Here is a 21161-nt window from a genome sequence, read left to right as displayed (position 1 = left end):
GTTAGTTTTGTGAAAATATTTATATTTTATCTTCAAAAGGCTTTATGATAAATGTTAAAAGTTTTAGACCTGCTATTAGTAATTCTGACTCTTTTTTATTCTGTGTTGTAATTTCTTTTTTGTCAAAGGAATTAAGTACCGTCAAATTGTTTTTCTCTTTAGCTAATATGTTGCTTGATACACTAGTTTCTGATTTTGTTTTTGAAGAATTATAATAACCTGAATCTTGTTTATAACTTTTAAGCTGCACTGTTGGCACTTTATGTTTTGGCTCGCTATCATATTTTTTATTGTAACTGCTATTTTTCTGATGTTGTTTCTGATGTTTTTCTTTGCTAAGTTTACCTTGTTTTGCTGTAAAAGCAACAGCTTGCTTATAAGCTCTATTAGCTTTTATTTTCTGCTGTTGGAAGCCACTAGAATGATGGTTTGCGTCAAATATTTTTTGTTTAGATTTTTGGTTGTAGTTTGAATTCTTATCTACAGCATACTTAGACCCTTGAACTGTTTTACCATTAGGACCTGTCACGTTTGCGGCTTCTGACATGTTATTTTTACCTACAACAATATCAAACTGGACTTTTTCCCCTTGTGCAAGAGACCTTAAGAATTTGTTCGGGTTGTTTTTGATGATAGCTGTATAATGAACAAAAATATCGCTGTTCTGATCATCACGATGAATAAAACCGTAACCTTTGCAAACATTAAACCATACTACTTGACCAGTTACTCCAATCGCTATTGTTTTTTTGATTACCTGAGCTTTTTCTTTGGCTGTTTGTGACGCCTTAGTTATGTTAAATGTTTTTGTAGGTAAGTATTGATGACATGACAAACACTGTGCTATGTTAACATTATTACTACTATTCCCATTGTATGATTTTCTTGGTTTAAAACTATCTCTATCTTGGTTATGTTGACGATAATTGTAATCATGATTAATACCATTATCTCTAAAATGAAAATTTTGTTGATAATTAGGACGAACTCGCTTATGGTAATTTATTTTAGACCTATGCTGACTTTGCTCATACTGCTGTAGTCTATTGTAATTAACTTGCTTAGGTATTAATGCGTTTTCTTTATAAGCATTCCATATGGCTTGTCCTTTTCTTTTAAAAACTTATAAGCTTTCATCAAAATAATCCCTAATCTTATCTTTAATCGAAAAGGGCATTAAGTATGCAAGAAAAAACTTAATTCTGTCCTGTTCTCGACATTTGGCCCAACTTACGGCTGTAGCAAATATTTTATTAAAGTTTGTACACTCATTCCAAATTGGAATTTTATCTAAAATTTCAGCTAACTGATTGTCCCTATTAATAAAAAAGTTTCTTAAAGAACTGTAATTTCTTTCACCTCGTTCTGTCATTTTATAATAGTCTGACAACTCTTCTCTCGGCCAAAAATCAGTTAAAAATTTATACTTTTCTGTATTACTAGAAATATTTTCATTTAACATTTCCTCTTCGAAAAAACTAATAATATCACGAGGGTTTCTTACAAAGTCTAACCTTTTAAACTTTTTACTTAGTCTTTGCGCCTTAAATGTGTCGCTAAAGTTATTAAAATTATTTTGATTACTATTTTCGTAATCATCGTAAAAAGGTTCGCGTTTTTCTAGCATCGCACGTTCGAAATGTGGTGATCTAGACTGCTTTAATCTATTATTTAACTTTTTTATTTGCATTTGCAAAGCTCTTAACTCTTCTTCATTTGTTAGCTGCTTAACTTCGCTTGCTTTTCTAAATTGTTGTTGAATGCTGTTTGACGGATAAAATTCAGCATTATCTTTCATCATCTCTGCTTGATGAAAATTATTAAAATTGATATCGTCATTGTTGTTTGTGTGCATTTATTTTGTTGACTGCTTAACGATTCCTAACCAGAAAATTCAAGGTTCTTAAAAGACACTGCGTGGTTTCCACTTTAAACAATTAGGACTTTAATTTCGAGCTAGTTTAATATAGTTACAAACTTATTCCTAAGTTATGAATAAAACACACTTTGAATAAATGCAATTTACTTTATTTTCAATAATAATTCTTAGTTCTGAAGAAAGAAACTATTAAATCACGACACAAATAAAATCTATCAAAATTATTAACAATCGTAAAGTTATATAAAATACTAACATCAACTCCGCGAGTAGACGTTTTCTTTATTCTCGAAAATTGAAGTAAAACGTTGAACTTAATCGTAACTAGATCGTACCGCGAAATAACTTTGCAACCAACTTTTACGCGTATTTGAAAGACAAACGCCGATATATACTCGTCGGAATGAAATTAACTCCTTAAAATAATAAAAATGTTTGTTTTTAAATACTGGAAGTACGTCACGAAATCTGCGTAAAACAGTTTACAACATCCGCTTTAAAATACGAAAATGAGATGTTAATATCATTACATATATATATATATATATATATCTAACTTTTGTTAGCTATTTAATTCTTTAATGTAATAAATTACATATTAAAAATTGACTATGTGTTATCACATTTAACTGCGCTTGTATTTCATCTAACAAATCTTTAAATCTACTAAAATGATTGTAGACTTTCAACACTAAAACATTTAATTCAAAATTTTGTTTTGTTTTTTTTTTAATTAAACATTTAAAAATAAATTGTAATATTAATTTACAAAACTAATAGATACTTGCCTAATTCTATTTATTTCAATTAGTACATACAAATATTAAAATAGCTAAACAAGTTAAACTGAGATTAAAAGTTAACTAACAGCTAGTATTTTAAGTTTTAAGAAGTTGATTATTTTGTAGGTACAACTAAATGATTTATTTTTACTTACTGCATTTTGTTTTAAAATCTATTTCCATTACAAAATATATTTAAAAATTTGGCTTATTTTTTATAAATCTAATATGTTATATAATAAAAAAATATTGTTTATAAAAAGAAATTATACCAAAAAATACCTGCAAAATTACATTTAAATACAAAAAAGTTAGTTTATCTATTTACTAATATAAATTAAATTTATTTACAATTTATACTTAATCATAAGCGTAGCTAATATCATGATTTGAAAATATATATATAACTAGCAAAGAGAGCAATAATGTGTATTTAATAACATTTGAGTAATAGTTAGACTAGTCATCATTTTAAGAGAGAAGAAGGGAGCCTGACAGGGGACTTGAACCCCTGACCGTTGGATTAAGGGTCCAACGCTCTACCGACTGAGCTAGCCAGGCTCACGCCGAAAATTTTGATTATTACGTATATAAAAGTGATTATTACGTCACTATAGCATAACTTTTAAGTTTTGAAGCTATAAAATGCAAAATCTTAACTTATACATCATTAAACTGTGTACATCAATGTGTTGGTAGTTTTGAAAGTTAAAATTTAATTTAATGTTTTATCTTCAATATTTTTAATTTGTTTTACTTCTAATTCAGATTTTTTACTTGATTATGCTATATTTTAACTGTAAAATTTATGCTCAGTTTATTAACAATTAAAGGCGATTTTATTTAAATAATTATTACCTGTAATATAAATAAATGTTTTAGTAAACTTAACCTGTATACAACTATGCTCAATATCAAAATTAAACGAATTATTATCAAATGGAAAAAATATAAACTATACTCTATAATTTAAAGTTTCTTTTTATACTAATAAATATTATTTGCTTTCTTAACGACATTTGAATAAAACATTATTATTCAGTTTGTATAAGTCTATATAGTTTTATAAAAACTATTAATTTAAGTAAAAGTGTATTGAAAATTAATTATTAGTTTTTAATTTATACTAACAATTAAAGTGGTTGGTCTTCCGATTAAGTTTGAATGACATTTACTAGCTTATAGTTGAGATTGGTGTCAAATTTGAATTAGGCAGTTTGTAGTTGTGCTTCGGATATCTCAACACAACTTTTCTCAATGTTACCGGTCTGTACGTTACATTCATGCTAAAAATAAATCGGTTATCAAATACAACTTCAGACTTTATATAACTTTCTGCAAAAAGTACTTTTATTACTTTTTATAATTTGAAGTCTTTGGAAACTAATAAATGTTACGTGAACTGGTTGTATTGGGAATTGCAATTCATCAAGTAGGAGTCGATTTTCACGACAGAAGCAACGTTGAATTTTTTTTTAACGGAATACTCCTTGTTTTTGGTTTGTTTGTTCATACTAAAAGTTAGGAATTTACTAGTTATTAAATATTTATTTGATTTAGTGTTAGCAGTTTGTGTTTTTCTTTCATATGTTTTTTAATGAATTTTAGAAAGCTTCCTTTACATGTCACTATAGTTTATGATATTTATTTTGTTTAGTTCTAGGTTTAGATTTTTTTAGCTATATTACAGGGGTGCCACTTTATTTTGTAACCTGAAAAAACCTGAAATTTGATAATTTAGGCAAAAAAAACCTGAAAAAACTTTGAGTTTGAGAAATTTTGAAAGAAATCTGGAAAAACCTGGAATTTTTAACAATGTTTACATGTCAAGTAGAAAAACTTCTCATTCTTTTAATTAAAAGACTCAAAACAAGTACTTTAAAAAACTTAGAAGAAATTTTGAAAATCTTTAGAAAATTTGCCAAAATTCAGTGACAACCCTGCATAGTAACAAATACAAACATTTATGCTTTTAAAGTTGTTGCTAATATATAAGAATATTTTGTTTAATTAAACCAAATCAGTTTGAGTAAATGTTTTTATTAAATGTAACATTTAATAGTATTGTGTTGTTTAACTGTACATAAATGAAAGTAAAACCTCCTTTTAATTTTAGATTGATGTGAAGTTTGAAGTTAGGCAGTTTTGTAGTTGTGCTTTGGATATCCCAACACAACTTTTCTCAATTTTACCTTTCTGTATGTTTTATCCATACTATAAAAATTTCAATTAATTTTTATAACCAACTATTATTATCTACTATTATACTTTACATCACTTTTTAATATGAGTCTTTTAAAACTTATTTTTATAGACTCACTTATATTTGATATTTTTACAAATCTAGTTTATATTAAAACTAAGTATAATATAAAATCTTTTATTAAGATTTTAACAGTGTGGTTTTTTAATAAAACTTAATCTTGACAGCTTTAAATTGAAATTTTGTTATTTTTACTGCAAAAATTTATATACTTGAATTTAACTGCGGGATTTAGTTTACTTTCAAGCCACTCTGCAATGCTGTATCTAAAAAAAGACTAAATTATGCTTACTGCAAGTTATAAGAAATATATGTATTATGTTAATGAACATAATGTAAATATCCTATATTGCCATGTGTAAGTTGCAATTATCATATATATCCATGTGTAAGTTCTACACAACTTGAAAAAAAACTTAAGAAATAAATTCATAAAAAACATTTTTTTGTTGCACTGTTTTGTTAAAGTAAGTTACAATATTTATTTAAAAACTACGTAGGTTTAAAAACTACAAAGGAACATTAATATTAACAAAATTTAATTAAGCAGCAGTAAAACATTATGAAATAAACTTACTTGATTTATATGAGTACTCGAGAGTTAAAAGTTTTGTTTAACCAGAATTAAAACTACTGATAATATTAAACTAAAAAAGTTATTTACCTAAAAGTCTAACTATCTAACTATTAATAACAAGAATAAAAATTATATAGTAGTTTAGTAAGTAAGTAGCTTTTTTGTTTTGTACACATAAAATATTTACTTGGATTTTGGGCAAACTTAACCTGCATTTATATTTTTAAAGAAAAAATATTTTTATCAGCCAAATTATCTTTTAATTAATTCACAAGTATTTTTTAAAATATCCAAGACAGTTTTAAGCCTAACCATAAGCGTATATATTAATATCACAAAGTTTAGTTTTGATTACAGCTAAAAGATAAAAATTATACAATACACACTACAAAATTCAAATAAGAGTTGTATTAAAAACTGCACCTCAAACAAACCAAAATTTAAAGATTTATTACTGACAACTTATAATTGAAAACTTTATATGATAAATCTGGAAAAATATTGCTTTGTCAACTTAAAAAAAGACATATAAGAATTAAACAAGTAGAACTATTTCAGTTATCTTCAACAGAACTTATATTTTTTTAACAGATATCAATAAGCAGAACAAATATAATATAATAATTAAGCAAATTAATTTATTTACTTTTTATGTAGTCAGTGTAATGCAGATTAGAAATAATTTTTATTTTTACTTAAACTGATATAGGTGGACTTATATTTAAGATTTATTTATTTTTTATCTAAAAATAATAGTGCCTTTACCTAAGTATTTTATTTGATTGAAATGCACATATTTTAATATTTCCAACCAAAAACATTGTATCTTTACTACAAATAAGAATAACTATTAATTATTGTGATGTGAAAATTACTTTAGTATTAGTAATTATAAAAAATTATAGGTCAGCCAACGTAAAATGTTCTTGTTTTTGAAAAAATAAAATTTCAACTTTTACGAAACAAGACCAATTAAAAGTAAAACAAAACAATATTATTTTACTACATATTGCTTTTAGTAGCATTTCGTAAACAGACACGAACACTAAGTAGCAATTTAAGTTTATGAACGCAAAAATGCCCTCATTTTCACAAGCATTGTTGGTTCAGTGGTAGAATTCTCGCCTGCCACGCTGGAGGCCCGGGTTCGATTCCCGGACAATGCATTTTTGATCAGAATATTTTGACTTAATATAATATTTATTAAGCAACAAGAATTTTTGCTTATGTGATCCCAAAAGTTGAAAATTATGTCGTAGACATTAACTTAATAAAACTTTTTATCATTACAATAAATAAGTATTCTCAAAACAAGGTCGAATAATTGTAATCTTTTTATCGTTCAATTTTAAAACCAAACAGCTTTTTTTTTAAATAACCAATAAAATGTATTTTTTGAGCCAGAAAAATACTATATTAATAAAAATAGTTTCTAGGACTGTTCAAAAAAAATTAAAAAGGTGCGCCCAACGTGGGGCTCGAACCCACGACCGTTGGATTAAGAGTCCAACGCTCTACCGACTGAGCTAGCCGGGCACGTCATAGTGAACATTATTGGTTTTATAAAGCCTTTGTGACGAAGCTATGATGTAATAATGCTTTTATGACGTCAAAAAGGGATCGTCCGGGATTTGAACCCGGGACCTCTCGCACCGAAAGAATCACAACCCTAGACCAGATTTCCTAAAGTGGAAAGTGGGCGAGACCGCCTTCCTTGGGGCGATTTTAGTAAGTTGGGGGGCAATAATTAGTAAAGGGGGGGGGGCAATTTTGAAACTTAAACTAGATACTCTTGAGTTGCAGATGAAGACCAAAAATTTTAAATGGTAGTCTTATTGGAGGGGGTAATAGCCTTTTTAATTTCTTAGAAGGTGGGAATTTAGAAAAAAACGATTGGGAAATTCTGCCCTAGACCAACGAGCCATCTGTCAAGATAAGACTTGTTTGATTTTAATATCCGACAGATATTGTGACGTAACAAAAAAATTATTTTGTGGTATTAATCTAACTTTTTTGTTTTATTGTTATACATAGACGGTCTTTTTATCTAAATATAATTAATTTTACTTGTCGTTACAGCTCATATTGTCTACTTTAAATACTTGAAGTTCTAAGCTAAATCTAAAGATTTTTGTAAAAGTTTTTTGTGAAAATTTCTCATATTCCATTATTTTACAGGATTTCAGGTTGTTTGGGAAACCTGTTAAATATAAAAAAATAATGAAGATATAATTTTATTTGTTTTCAAAAATCACAATATAGAATATGATTAAAGTAATAACCTGGAATTTCGAAAAAAATCACTAGATTTAGTTCTAGAACTTTAAATATTTAAAGTAGACAATATGAGCTGTAACGACAACTACTATTATTAATTATAATTAGATAAAAAGACCGGCTTTCTATAACAATGAAACAAAAAAGTTTGATTAATAACACAAAATAATTTTTGTTGTTACGTCACAATATCTGTTGGATATAATAACCAAAAAAGTCTTACCCTGATAGATGGCTCGTTGGTCTAGGGCAGGGTTTCTCAAACTTTTTTTTCAAATTGCCCCCTTTGAAGAAATTAAAAAGGCTATTACCCCCTCCAATAAGACTACCATTTAAAATTTTTGGTCTTCATCTGCAACTCAAGAGTATCTAATTTAAGTTTCAAAATTGCCCCCCCCCTTTACTAATTATTGCCCCCCAACTTACTAAAATCGCCCCCAGGAAGGCGGTATCGCCCACTTTCCACTTTAGGAAATCTGGTCTAGGGTTATGATTCTTTCGGTGCGAGAGGTCCCGGGTTCAAATCCCGGACGATCCCTTTTTGACGTCATAAAAGCATTATTACGTCATAGCTTCGTCACAAAGGCTTTATAAAACCAATAATGTTCACTATGACGTGCCCGGCTAGCTCAGTCGGTAGAGCGTTAAACTCCTAATCCAACGGTCGTGGGTTCGAGCCCCACGTTGGGCGCACCTTTTTAATTTTTTTTGAACAGTCCTAGAAACTATTTTTATTAATATAGTATTTTTCTGGCTCAAAAAATACATTTTATTGGTTATTTAAAAAAAAAGCTGTTTGGTTTTAAAATTGAACGATAAAAAGATTACAATTATTCGACCTTGTTTTGAGAATACTTATTTATTGTACTCAATTAGAACTGATTAATTCAAAATCTTCTTGCATATAAAAAAGGATATTATTACGTAACTATAAATCAAGTTTTAAGGTAAACTATGTTTTAAAAGTCTGTCTTTCAAAAGTTTTTCAAATAGTAAATCTTATTAGTATCTCTAGTTTAAACTCGCAAAAACTAATTGAAATAAAATAAATAAATAAATATGAAATAAAATCAAAGACAAAGAACTAAAAGAAATTAAATTGTTAAACTTTGATGTGTTTGATTTAATGTTTTATAATATTTTAGAATGTAAAATCAAAATAAAAAAATAAAAATAGTAATTAAAACAGTAATCGAGCTTATTGTTGGTTGAAGTTAAAAAATCAAAAATAAATAGAGTAAATAATCATAATAAATAAGTCTATAAAAGTAGTAAGGCGTATAACCTTAACTTGTTAAGTTATTTAGAAATGTATAATCAAAAAACTTTATAAATATTAAAACATGTTAAATAATAGTAACCTAGTCAATTATCTGTAAAGTGGTAATATAGTTTTGTTTATATTTATTGTTGCTTCTATTGTTGCTTATGCACAAACTATTCAAAACAAGTAAATAAAACTTTAGTCGATCTTACAATGTTTTGTTTAGAAAATGTAGTAGTGCAAAACGGAACATCATTCTATTCGCAAGTAAACGGAATTGTTACCGGAGATAACAATTCTGTTTCAATTGCCAATATTGCGCTACATCATATAATATTACAAGTTAAAAAAACTTTAAAAACATCAATACTTTTCAAGCGCTATATCGATGACATTATCTTTTTCACCCAAGCAAAAACAACCACAGATAATATCAAAGACAAACTTAAATTTGTGTTTCAAAAGTATGATTTAAAACTTATTTTTAGAGAAATTTCTCACCAAAGTAAAAACAAAGAGTTGGAGTTTTTAGATGTCAATCACATCATAGATGAAGAAGAAAAAGGTGGGTTTTATGTAAGAAACTACATTAAGCCTACCGCTATCAATAGGGTTTACATCAATGGAAGATCTTATCATCCTCGCTCAATTTACAAATCTATTGTATTTAGCGAATCTATAAGATTAAGAAGATTGTGTGAACGGGATTGTGACTATTTAGAAGCTTTGAAACTATTAAAAGATAAGTGCATAAAATCATACTTTTGCGAGGGTTTAGTTGTAGAAATGCTGGAAAAAACAGAAAAATGGAAAGATCGGTTCAGACCACCATCAAAAAGAACGAAGGAAAGTAACAAAAACATAAGCATTTGGACGACAATCTTTCCAAACTTGCTTAAATTAACAGAAAGAGAAAAACAACTGAATCAAAACGTGATGATAACATACAAACGACCGCACACTATTGCAACTTTACTAACTAACTACAAGAAATTAGCTCATGAAGTTAATAATGAAGAAGGAATTTCATCCCCTTGTGGTAAATGTTTGCTTTGCAAAGATACAATGGTAAAGAAAACAAGCTTAGTAAAGTTAAAAAACAGAAAAACGATAAAATTGAAAAAAAACTTAAATTGCAAAAAATTTTGGGATATATGCGGCGAAATGTAGTGAATGCGAAGAGTTCTATGTCGGCCAGACAATCACGTCCTTTTCGCAAAGATGGTGCTCTCACAGACACATCTGGAAGAGTACAACCACAGATGATGTTAGTGATAGAGCAGCACTTAAAATACATTAAGCCAAAAAACACAAAACATCAAAAAAAGATTTAAAAGAAGCTTTTTCAATTATCTTTGTAGACACCACTAAAAATTATTCAGACTTAGATTTTTTAGAAAGTAAATGGATCAATAAACTCGAAGCAACAATAAATATAAACAAAACTATATTACCACTTTACAGATAATTGACTAGGTTACTATTATTTAACATGTTTTAATATTTATAAAGTTTTTTGATTATACATTTCTAAATAACTTAACAAGTTAAGGTTATACGCCTTACTACTTTTATAGACTTATTTATTATGATTATTTACTCTATTTATTTTTGATTTTTTAACTTCAACCAACAATAAGCTCGATTACTGTTTTAATTACTATTTTTATTTTTTTATTTTGATTTTACATTCTAAAATATTATAAAACATTAAATCAAACACATCAAAGTTTAACAATTTAATTTCTTTTAGTTCTTTGTCTTTGATTTTATTTCATATTTATTTATTTATTTTATTTCAATTAGTTTTTGCGAGTTTAAACTAGAGATACTAATAAGATTTACTATTTGAAAAACTTTTGAAAGACAGACTTTTAAAACATAGTTTACCTTAAAACTTGATTTATAGTTACGTAATAATATCCTTTTTTGAACTTTTATATGCAAGAAGATTTTGAATTAATCAGTTCTAATTGTCTACTGAAGAAGATTTTGAAAGTACTTTAGACAATATAACGTTTACTAATAAATTTGTAGATTTTTTTGTTAAATAAAAATAACTTTTTTATTTAAAACGATCGATAAAGACAAAAAAATCACAAAGAACTTCACACAACCAAGGGAAGATTTGAGACACTTAAAACTAAAATATTCTTACTGTTATTTATTGTAATGATAAAAAGTTTTATTAAGTTAATGTCTACGACATAATTTTCAACTTTTGGGATCACATAAGCAAAAATTCTTGTTGCTTAATAAATATTATATTAAGTCAAAATATTCTGATCAAAAATGCATTGTCCGGGAATCGAACCCGGGCCTCCCGCGTGGCAGGCGAGAATTCTACCACTGAACCAACAATGCTTGTGAAAATGAGGGCATTTTTGCGTTCATAAACTTAAATTGCTACTTAGTGTTCGTGTCTGTTTACGAAATGCTACTAAAAGCAATATGTAGTAAAATAATATTGTTTTTTTTACTTTTAATTGGTCTTGTTTCGTAAAAGTTAACTGTACTAAAAGTTTATTTTTTCAAAAACAAGAACATTTTACGTTGGCTGACCTATAATTCTTTATGCTTACTGAAATTAAAGTAATTTTCACACCACAATAAATAATAATTATTCTTGTTTATAGTAAAGATATAATGTTTTTGGTTGGAAATATAAAATATGTGTATTTCAATCAAATAAAAAACTTAGGTAAAGGCACTATTATTTTTAGATTAAAAATATATAAACTTTTATTATAATTCCACCTTTATAGGCTTAAGTGAAAATAAAAACTATCTTCATTGTTTATTACACTGAAGACAAATTAAATAAAAATTTAAAAGACAACAATCGAAATAAAACTATTACTTCAAAATTATATTAAATTAAATTTGTACTATATTCTAAAAATCATAACCCTTTTACAAGTACATCAACTTAATTAGTTCAAGTATAAAAACCATTTAATTTTATAGACTGTTTAAATATGAAAAAGTTATAAAGTTTTAACTGTACTGTCAATTTAAAATTGATAGTTTTTTGGTAAAAATCAAAAAGAAAAGTTATTAAGTCGGGTACTACAAAATTTTCTGTTCAATGAAAGTTTTTAACTATTTTAGGAAACTTTTAATCAAAATGAAAAAGGGACTTTTTGTTAATATGTTAGTTTAGTCTGTAATATATTTTACAAAAACTTTTTCAAACAAACTTAATTTTATAACTAGTCTTAATTCAAACTATTTTAATAATTCAAACTTACCCGTATAACTTTTTGTAGCAGCATTTTCTTTTTAAAAATTGAAGGTTTCATCTAAAAAGTTTACACACAAAATAATTCTAAAAACAAACATAAACCATAAAAACTAAACAAACAACAATTGTTCAATTTGAAAACGTGAATTTATTTTTTTTCTTTGTTCTAGCACAAAAAATGTATTAAGAAGTTTATGAAAGCAATACTAATTATATCCGTTGACAAAAAAGAAGTACAAAATGAGAATTAAAAAAATTAGAACAAACTTTACCTTACTTTGTTCTGTTATAAAATTAAATTTATTTTATTTTTAAACAAATTTCTTACTAAATTTTACAAAATTAAAAGAATTAAAATTTAAACTTAAACAATAGTTAGCTAAAGCATCATAAACTTATTTGTTAATTGAAATTTTTTCAAAAAATTTTTACAAATGCAGCTGTTAAAATGTCAAGAAATTTCAATAGATAATTTCATGTAAATAACTAAACTGTAACACCTATTTTAAAAATAATATTTACAAATCAATGCTTGTAATAAAATTTTAAAACTATATCGTTTACTAAAGATTTATTTATCACATTCAACAATTTATCTTAATTATCAATACAAACAATATAAAAAGCAGCTAAAGATGGTAAAAATAAATTTAAAAAGTATTAAAATGCTAAAAGCAAGCAAACTTTTTATAAAAATGTGACAGGAGCGGGATTCGAACCCGCGCCTACAATGTAGACTGCGACCTGAACGCAGCGCCTTAGACCACTCGGCCATCCTGCCCGATGATAATATGCGTGTAGACTGGTATATTTTAAGAAGACAATATATACAGGTGTTTTCAGCTTACAAAGTTTTTAAATTTTGCAAATACCACAAAAACACCATGTACAAAATGTTAGATGATTTCGAAAAACTTTCTTTTTGGCACCATTTGATTTTCTGAAAACCACTACTATGCAAATTGTATGGGACCCACTTTTTGACATTGTAGAATTTTTATGACTTTTTGTAAGCTTTCTTGAACTTTTTTTTTAATCATGCACAATGTTTTTTTTGCGCCCACATGTAAAAAAAATTCAGCTAAAAACTTAAAGGTTGTTTTCCAGGATTTCAGGTTTTTGGCAACCCTGTAAAAAATATGTCCACCACAGCATTTCAAATAATATAACTTAATTTGACAAGAAAGTTTATTAATTCTCAACTCAATCAAAATTTTGTTTATATAGAAAAAATAAAACAAGGTTGGTCAACATACAGTCTGTAGGTTAAATCAGGCTTTCGACTAAATTTCGATGATAACAACTTGTGTTACACAAAGGTATAATTCATCAAGATAAAAACTCAATCTAAAGTAAACTTTAGTAACAATTTTGTGTTACACTGTTATAAGTTGGGTACAAAAAATTTATTAAAAACTAAGTTTCCATACAGTATTACAAAAAAAAAACAAGTACAATTATACGCTTATAATTTAATAAAATACACTAGTGCTAGCCAATGCTCAGAAAAAGTAAACTCTAAAAAACACAATGGTCATAACTATTTATACTACTAGGACTACTAATTTGAACAGAGGTAGGCAAACTTTTTCTACTTTGCTGTCCAATTTTCCTGCTACAAAGACTTCCAAGGCATTTTTTGCAAATTTTTTTAGTAATCAACTCAAAATACTATTCATAAATATATGACAAAATAAGCAATGTTAGAGTACTAGTAATAAGTATTTATCAAATTAATAGATTATTTTTTTAGTTTTATTACAAAAACTTTTCTTATTACTGTTATTGAAAAGGTATGTTTTGAGCTCAAAAAGACCTTTAGGCCTTAAACTTTAGCTTTTAGGGCAATATTTTATCCCAGTTTGCCGACCCTGAATTAATACACAATTGTTTGTCATCATGATTAGTAAAATAAAAATTATATATTCATTTATTCATGTTAGTGATTAAAATGCACAAACATTTATACTTACTAAAAATAACTATTATTACCGTACAAGTACAAAAACACTGTTAAATTAAAAATTTAACTTGCATAAAAAGTAGCATTAAGATTTAACAAAGCATAAAATATAAACATGATAGCAAATTAAGTATATGACTTTATATAAACTTAGTATAACTGCATTTTTTGTTAAATTCTTATCTCGTATTACGTTAGTTTATATTTTCAGCAAATGCTATTTCTAATCTTTCATACTAATGAGTTATTCTATAAGAAACGAAATAAAATAAATCAGAAAATTTACATACTAATTTTAATCAAAAGATAATAAAAAGTATTTCCAGATTAACATCATCTAATTTTAGATTAGAACTAATTAAATACAAAAATTAAGCAAACTTTTACCAAAAATCATACTGATAATTTGCTATCATACTTATGATTTTGTTGTTTAAATCTTATTACCACTTTTAATGCAAATGATGTAAATTACACATTATATTAAGAAATTTTTAGTACCTTAGTTTTTAAAAAATATAATTTTGAGCAAGTTTTCAAAATTTTCTGAATACAAAACGTTAATATGTACAAAAATAATTAAAAACAATGAATTAACGATGATTCTAAATGGTCATTGTTATTTTTTCATACTAAAAATTTTATAGACTTTATTTTAAACACTTATTTAACTTCCATAAGTAATTTTGTCCATTGTATTTTGAAGTGTTTATCATTTGTAAAATTGTATGGTAGATGGTATTTTAATTAATGTGAATAAATTGTACTTAATTATCGGTAAAAGGACAACTGAAATTCCAAAAAATTAAATTCATAAAAAAATATTTAAGAGACTATATCTCAAAAATTAATAAATCTATATTATACTTAAAAGACTAGACTTTTAAATACTGTTGTTGGAATTTAAATATTTTTACACCCTTTTTTATCTATTGACTTTTATTGGTAGAGACTTTATTTTTCACATAGCAAGCTTTAACATATTTGAGGTTTATACAAAGGCCTGCAGAAGTCTAGGTTCACGACAATTAAAATTCTTAAAAAAACGTTTAAAGGGCCACTGCTCGAAAAGATAAGTATATTTTGTAGAAATTGAATATAGGTATTTAGATCTTATTAATATCTACAAATTTTGTTTTTTGCAAAATTTTAAACATTTTTTGTGATATGGCTAAAATAAGTTTTGAAATTTAGTTATTTTAATTTTTTTTTTATTTCTAAATTTTGCAAATAAGATAAATAGGCTTGTAGATATCAATAAGAACTACATACAATTTTTTTTTTCATGGATAGTTTACTTCTTGAGATATGGTCTCTTAAATACATTTTTAAGAATTTGAATTGTTGAAATTTGAATTTTCATGTAACCAAAAGTCTACATCAAAGAAATCTGGCTCACTACTAACTGGAGTCTACATATGATTTAACAACTAGAGAAGTTGCAAAACCATGTAATAGATTATTTCTAAAAACATATACAGACATAACTATTTAGCAATAAAAATATCACTAAATCAAAAACGTTGGTAATATTATATTAAAATTTGTATGTCATGTAAATAAACAAACTAAGTTATTTTGAACCAAATAATCAAAATACTTTTTTGGTGAAATTAAGGTAAACATAATCCATTAAAGTACAAATAAAAACATCTTCAGAATTTTCTTTAAACATTTTTGTGTCTATTTACCAGATATAAAATACTTATAAGTGTTTGAAAATGTGCAGTACAGATGAACTACAAGCTATAAAACCATTAGTAATGTGGTCAAGTTTATACTTGATGGTTTATTTGAGGTGGATGATGTGATTTTTTTAAGAAAACATTATTAAATATTTAGTTTGTTTTTCCAATACAGATGTTTTAGAAATTTAACAAATTGAATATTACTTTTTTTTACTAATTGGATCTGTTTCATTTTTGAAATCAAGCTCAACATCTGATTTTAAATGGAATCTTAGCAAAAAAGGTCCAGCCGGATTCCGGCAGATCCTGAAATCATCAGATCACATGTGGAAACTAAAAGAAAGAAAAAAATGAAGTAAATGTTTTTCTCTGTTTTTTTAGTAGTTGAATTCAAATTTTTACATTTTATATTAATAACTAATCTTTAATTTGCTTCGGATAATTTTCATAACCATGAAAAAGAGTACTATTTTAAAAAAAAGTTTTTTTTTTAATCTTAATTCATACATTCTTTGCTAATTTAATACATAAAAGTATTGATACTTTAAAGGAAAGATTTTCTGAAAATTTTTGAAGTAGTTCTATATAATTATTTGTGTTGACTATAACAATTGCTCAAATTTCACAGTTAAGTGCTAATTTAAATAATAATAAAAGTGCAGATTACCTTTTTTTTTTAGGATTCCGTGGAAAAAATTTTAACTCCATCAAATATAAATAAATGCATGTATTGAAGTGTTAGAGAAAAATTAAACTAAAATACTTTAGTACATTTGTTTTGATTAAAAAATTTTTACTAGTGTGACTATAACACAAAATTAAAATTTAAGTATTTATATCTTTTAATACATAAGTTGTAATTCATATTTTAAAGTTTTACTTAAAGTTAATACTATCTTTTATTTAAAAATTTCTTTAACATACCTAAATTTTAATTATTGTAAAATTTACAATGTTGTTCATTTACAAAAAGATTTGTACACTAACCAATTTTTACAGATTAAAATTTTGTTATAATGATTTATTATTTTTATGTAAACTTTTATTAATTAAACTTTTGTTTTTATACTTTTTTAATGTTATCTTAAAATGTTATTAACTTTTAGTAACAGACTTTACATCAATAAATTGTTCTCTCAATATATAAGGAGTATAATAAGGTGAAAAAATGGTTGTACACCAAAAACTAATGTTTTGCAACCCCAAAATTTTAAGAAGGCTTTGTTTAAAGCAATTCTGTTTTGGAGGAAAAATATATACATCATTTAATTCAACACCAAGATGAAAACTATTTTTTGTAAACAAAAATTAATTTTTTCATGATTTTAAATAAACTTATACTGCTTATATTGTGTGTAGTAAACAACATCAACTTTTATTAAATATAACTACCACAACAATGATTCATTTTACAGCATGACCACTGGTTTTGAGAAATTTCATCCAGGCTTTTGTAAATACAAGTCTTCTTGCCTCTTTTAAGTAAATAATTTATAAATATAATTTGTAGTTGAGTAAAAACTACTGAAATGCTACTGTAAATGTGTTTATAGTAGATAAAATTCAAAAAAAATTATTAGAGATATCTTATCCAAATAAGTGTTTGTCACATTATGTGTCACTAACGGTTATATTTTTAAAACTATACATTTAAATCTTATCTACTATTAATAAAGTCAATTAAATTTATAATTGTTTAAGCATTGTAAAAAATATACTTATGCAGAGAAATATTAATACACTGAATTTATTTTAATATAAAATTTAACTTGAAAACTTTCTTTATACTTAAAATATTAATGAATAAAAGAACACTCAAATTTTTTCATTCCAATATATTTCGTCAAATTCTCTTCAGGGAAACTACAATTGAAACAATAAAATAAAACACAACAAGTATATATACAAAATAATATTTTTTACAAACTAATTAACTGATCAATTTAGTAAACATAAATGTAATCAACGAAAATGTAATCAACAAAGCTTTAAAAATCAACACAAAATGGTCTTAACTAAATAAGGCTAGGGTGTAATCAAACTCTTTCTTTTTACATAAATTTGGTTTGTTTAAGTGTATTAAAATGGCTTCAAGTCTAACTAGTTCCAATGTATTTGAACATTGTCTCATTACACTGAAATTAGATAATGCAAACTTTTTTCCACAACTTGGATTATTCACAAGGTGTTCTGCTATCGCAAATTTTTTTATTGCATTTTTTACTGCAATACTCTTTTTATCTTTTTCGTCTTTAATATATGAAGTGATACACTTGGGAACATGTTCTTTTATTCTAGTTGTGAGGTGTCGAGAAGTTTGACCAATGTAGCTGCTGTCACAGCAGCATTTAAACTTGTAAACTACAAGACTCTTTTCTTGAGGTGTCATTAGGTCTTTTCCCGAACGTTGAAGTATTGGTTTTGACATGAACAGAACCCTAGGATTTACTGCATGATATGTTTTAGTTGTTATATCCACTATTTTCTTCTCGATTAGTTTCGATTCAACACCAATATATGGAAGTTTTAACAAAATTGGGCATTTATCCGGTCCATAAGGTTTGGCTATATTTGAATTGGTAGATTGTGACTTAATTACTCGGTTTACCAGCATTTCGGGATAACCATTGAGTTTAAGAATTGACTTTATGTTATTAACTTCATCGGATAAGTATTCTGGTGAGCAGATTTTTTGTGCTCTACTGTATAGAGTCTTAATCAAACCAATTTTTCTACGTTTACTACAAAATGATTGGAAGTTTAAGTAGTTGTTGTTGAAGGTAGGTTTTCTGTATACTTTAGTTGTGAATTTTCTATCTTTCTTAACAATCAGAACATCTAGAAAAGCTAATTGGTTACTTGTTTCAGATTCTTTGGTGAACTTAATGGATTGATGTGCTTTGTTTAGTTCTAGGAATAAAAGATTGTTTTCTTCTTCACTAGTTGTTATTATGAAACAGTCATCAACGTACCTCATATATTTGGTGTTTGGGTGCTTAGTTATGAATTTGGGTATCACTTTATACTCAATATATCCCATTAGGATATTTGCTAATGTCGGTCCTAGAGGGGATCCCATTGCAACTCCGTCAATTTGACTTCAATTGTAGTTTTGACGTCAATTGTAGTTTCCCTGAAGAGAATTTGACGAAATATATTGGAATGAAAAAATTTGAGTGTTCTTTTATTCATTAATACTTATAATAGTCTATAACATAACTTTTAAAAGTATTTTTTATTCTACTTAAAATTATATTCAACTAATTTAAAAACACTTCAATTAATTTATACCTATTTTAGCTAATTCTAATAAAATCAACTACAGAGTAAGAGTACTAACAAGTTTAACTTACTTGTTAGATTAGGTGGAAAAATTGTTCTCTACAAATATATTCATTATCCAGTCAGTTTTATTTCTACCATTGTATTGATTAGAAGTTTTGTCTTACCCTATTTAACATACATTTGTTACACTATTATGAGAAACTGATATTATTGAAACAAAATGGGAGTGTTACAAATATTTTTCTTAAAATTTACCTGAAGTATTTTTATTTGAGAAAACAGAAGTTGACAGTTTTTGCAAAATTAAATTAAACTTTAATCGACGGATATTTTTTACTGGTTTAACTAATCAAAACTAACTAAAAGTGTTTTTGATCGGAGTCTTTAATAAAACTTTTTTTTATCATCAAATTATTTTTCAAAGTGTGACTTCTTAAAAACTTTATGGTGAATACAGAAAATAATATATATAATAAAGTTATAAAGCAACTTAAAAATAATTTAACAAGTACTGTTGTTATAGACAAGTAAATGCATATTTTAAACTAATCAAGTTAAAATTTGTTTAATCTTTTAGAAACAAACTAAATATAAATTTATAATACATTTTTTAATAAATTTAAGTAACAATGCTACGAAAAAGTTTGAAAAGTTAAGTTTATAATGTTCGTAGCTTTTCAGACTTAAATCTTTAAACATTTAGTTTTGGTTACTAGGCAAAAGTTTTTAAAAACCAAGTAAAACTGTACCATTTTTATATAATTAAATTAATAGATTAAGTGATTTTTGGCAAGCTGATTTTTTTTTTGTTAAATTCAAAAAAAAAAATAGATATAAAATTAAAAGATAGATATCATAATTAAATGAAATAAAAATTACAAACTAAGTAACTTTCAGCAAAAAACAATAAATAGTAATGCAAAACACTTAAAAATATCTTAAAACAAAAATTAAAACAAAAAACAAGCGAACACGAGTGATTCAATTTTAATATAGTATAACAGGGGTTGGCAGGCATTTGGTGATCGCGGGCCAAATTTAAAATATAAAAATATTTGCGGGTCGCAGTGGTAGTTTTAGTTTTTATTCTACACTTAAACCTCATAATAGTCGGAATCAGTTTCAAATCTACCGTAAAACTTACCGATGATCTTTTTTTTTTCTAGTAGAACTCAAAAAATCTACTGTAAATTTTTGTTTTTAATCGTGGGTCGTAGTTTGCCGATCCCTGGTCTATAACATACATTAATAAAAAAACTAATATTGATGTAAATTAATTGTTATATATTTTTAATTCGTTTTGTGTAATGATATAAAATAAACGTAGATGATTTGTCATGAAAAATTGATTAAGTCTTTGAATTGTTACTTAACTGCATATAATTTAAAGTCTGATTGTTTGTTTTGTTTATCAAATCATTATTAATAAGTTATTTTAAGTCAGTAATAAAACAGCACCGTTTTAGCTTTATCTAAAAACTAAAAATATTCTAAGCTTTTAATTAACATAAAAAGCTCTTTAATAAAATATTGTTGAATTTCTTAATGAAAAATAGGTATAAAATAAAATAGTTTAAAAATGATAAAGATATCAAAAATCTAAAACAATATGACTAAATCGTTTTTATTATATTTTTTCAGTGTTATTACTTGAAAGCAATACTTATTTGATTTTTTATATTAAAAATATTCATCGGTTTAAACCATAGTTACCTTTTTTTTACTACAAAAAACATCGAACTATTTATTTGTAAAGTAAATTGATGAATACTTTTATTTCAATTAAAGGTTTTACTTTAGATTTTTTATTAGATTAACTTCAAGTAGAAATATACAAATATTTACAACTAAATTTTGTTAATTAATATTTTTTTTTATTTTCTATTTTTTTCAATAATGTTTATTAGATATTTTTGTTTCTTATTATTTATTTTTACTA

General features: G+C 25.7%; 6 non-coding genes across 6 annotated transcripts; 2 read left to right on the top strand and 4 right to left on the bottom strand.

Annotated features, from left to right (window-relative positions):
* Positions 1 to 3149: 3149 nt before the first annotated feature.
* Trnak-cuu (transfer RNA lysine (anticodon CUU)) lies at positions 3150 to 3222 on the bottom strand. The gene has a single exon. It is a non-coding gene; the product is annotated as a tRNA-Lys (tRNA).
* Positions 3223 to 6596: 3374 nt separating this feature from the next.
* Positions 6597 to 6667, top strand: Trnag-gcc (transfer RNA glycine (anticodon GCC)). Its single transcript has one exon. It is a non-coding gene; the product is annotated as a tRNA-Gly (tRNA).
* Positions 6668 to 6964: 297 nt separating this feature from the next.
* Trnak-cuu (transfer RNA lysine (anticodon CUU)) lies at positions 6965 to 7037 on the bottom strand. The gene has a single exon. It is a non-coding gene; the product is annotated as a tRNA-Lys (tRNA).
* Positions 7038 to 8396: 1359 nt separating this feature from the next.
* Trnar-ccu (transfer RNA arginine (anticodon CCU)) lies at positions 8397 to 8469 on the top strand. Its single transcript has one exon. It is a non-coding gene; the product is annotated as a tRNA-Arg (tRNA).
* Positions 8470 to 11335: 2866 nt separating this feature from the next.
* On the bottom strand, positions 11336 to 11406 carry Trnag-gcc (transfer RNA glycine (anticodon GCC)). Its single transcript has one exon. It is a non-coding gene; the product is annotated as a tRNA-Gly (tRNA).
* Positions 11407 to 12984: 1578 nt separating this feature from the next.
* On the bottom strand, positions 12985 to 13067 carry Trnal-cag (transfer RNA leucine (anticodon CAG)). Its single transcript has one exon. It is a non-coding gene; the product is annotated as a tRNA-Leu (tRNA).
* Positions 13068 to 21161: the final 8094 nt, after the last annotated feature.

This window comes from Thalia democratica, chromosome 6 (genome assembly GCF_965202585.1).
Source record: "Thalia democratica chromosome 6, ktThaDemo2.hap1.1, whole genome shotgun sequence".
Taxonomy (NCBI): Eukaryota; Metazoa; Chordata; class Thaliacea; order Salpida; family Salpidae; genus Thalia; species Thalia democratica.
This window is presented reverse-complemented; position numbering and strand designations above follow the sequence as displayed.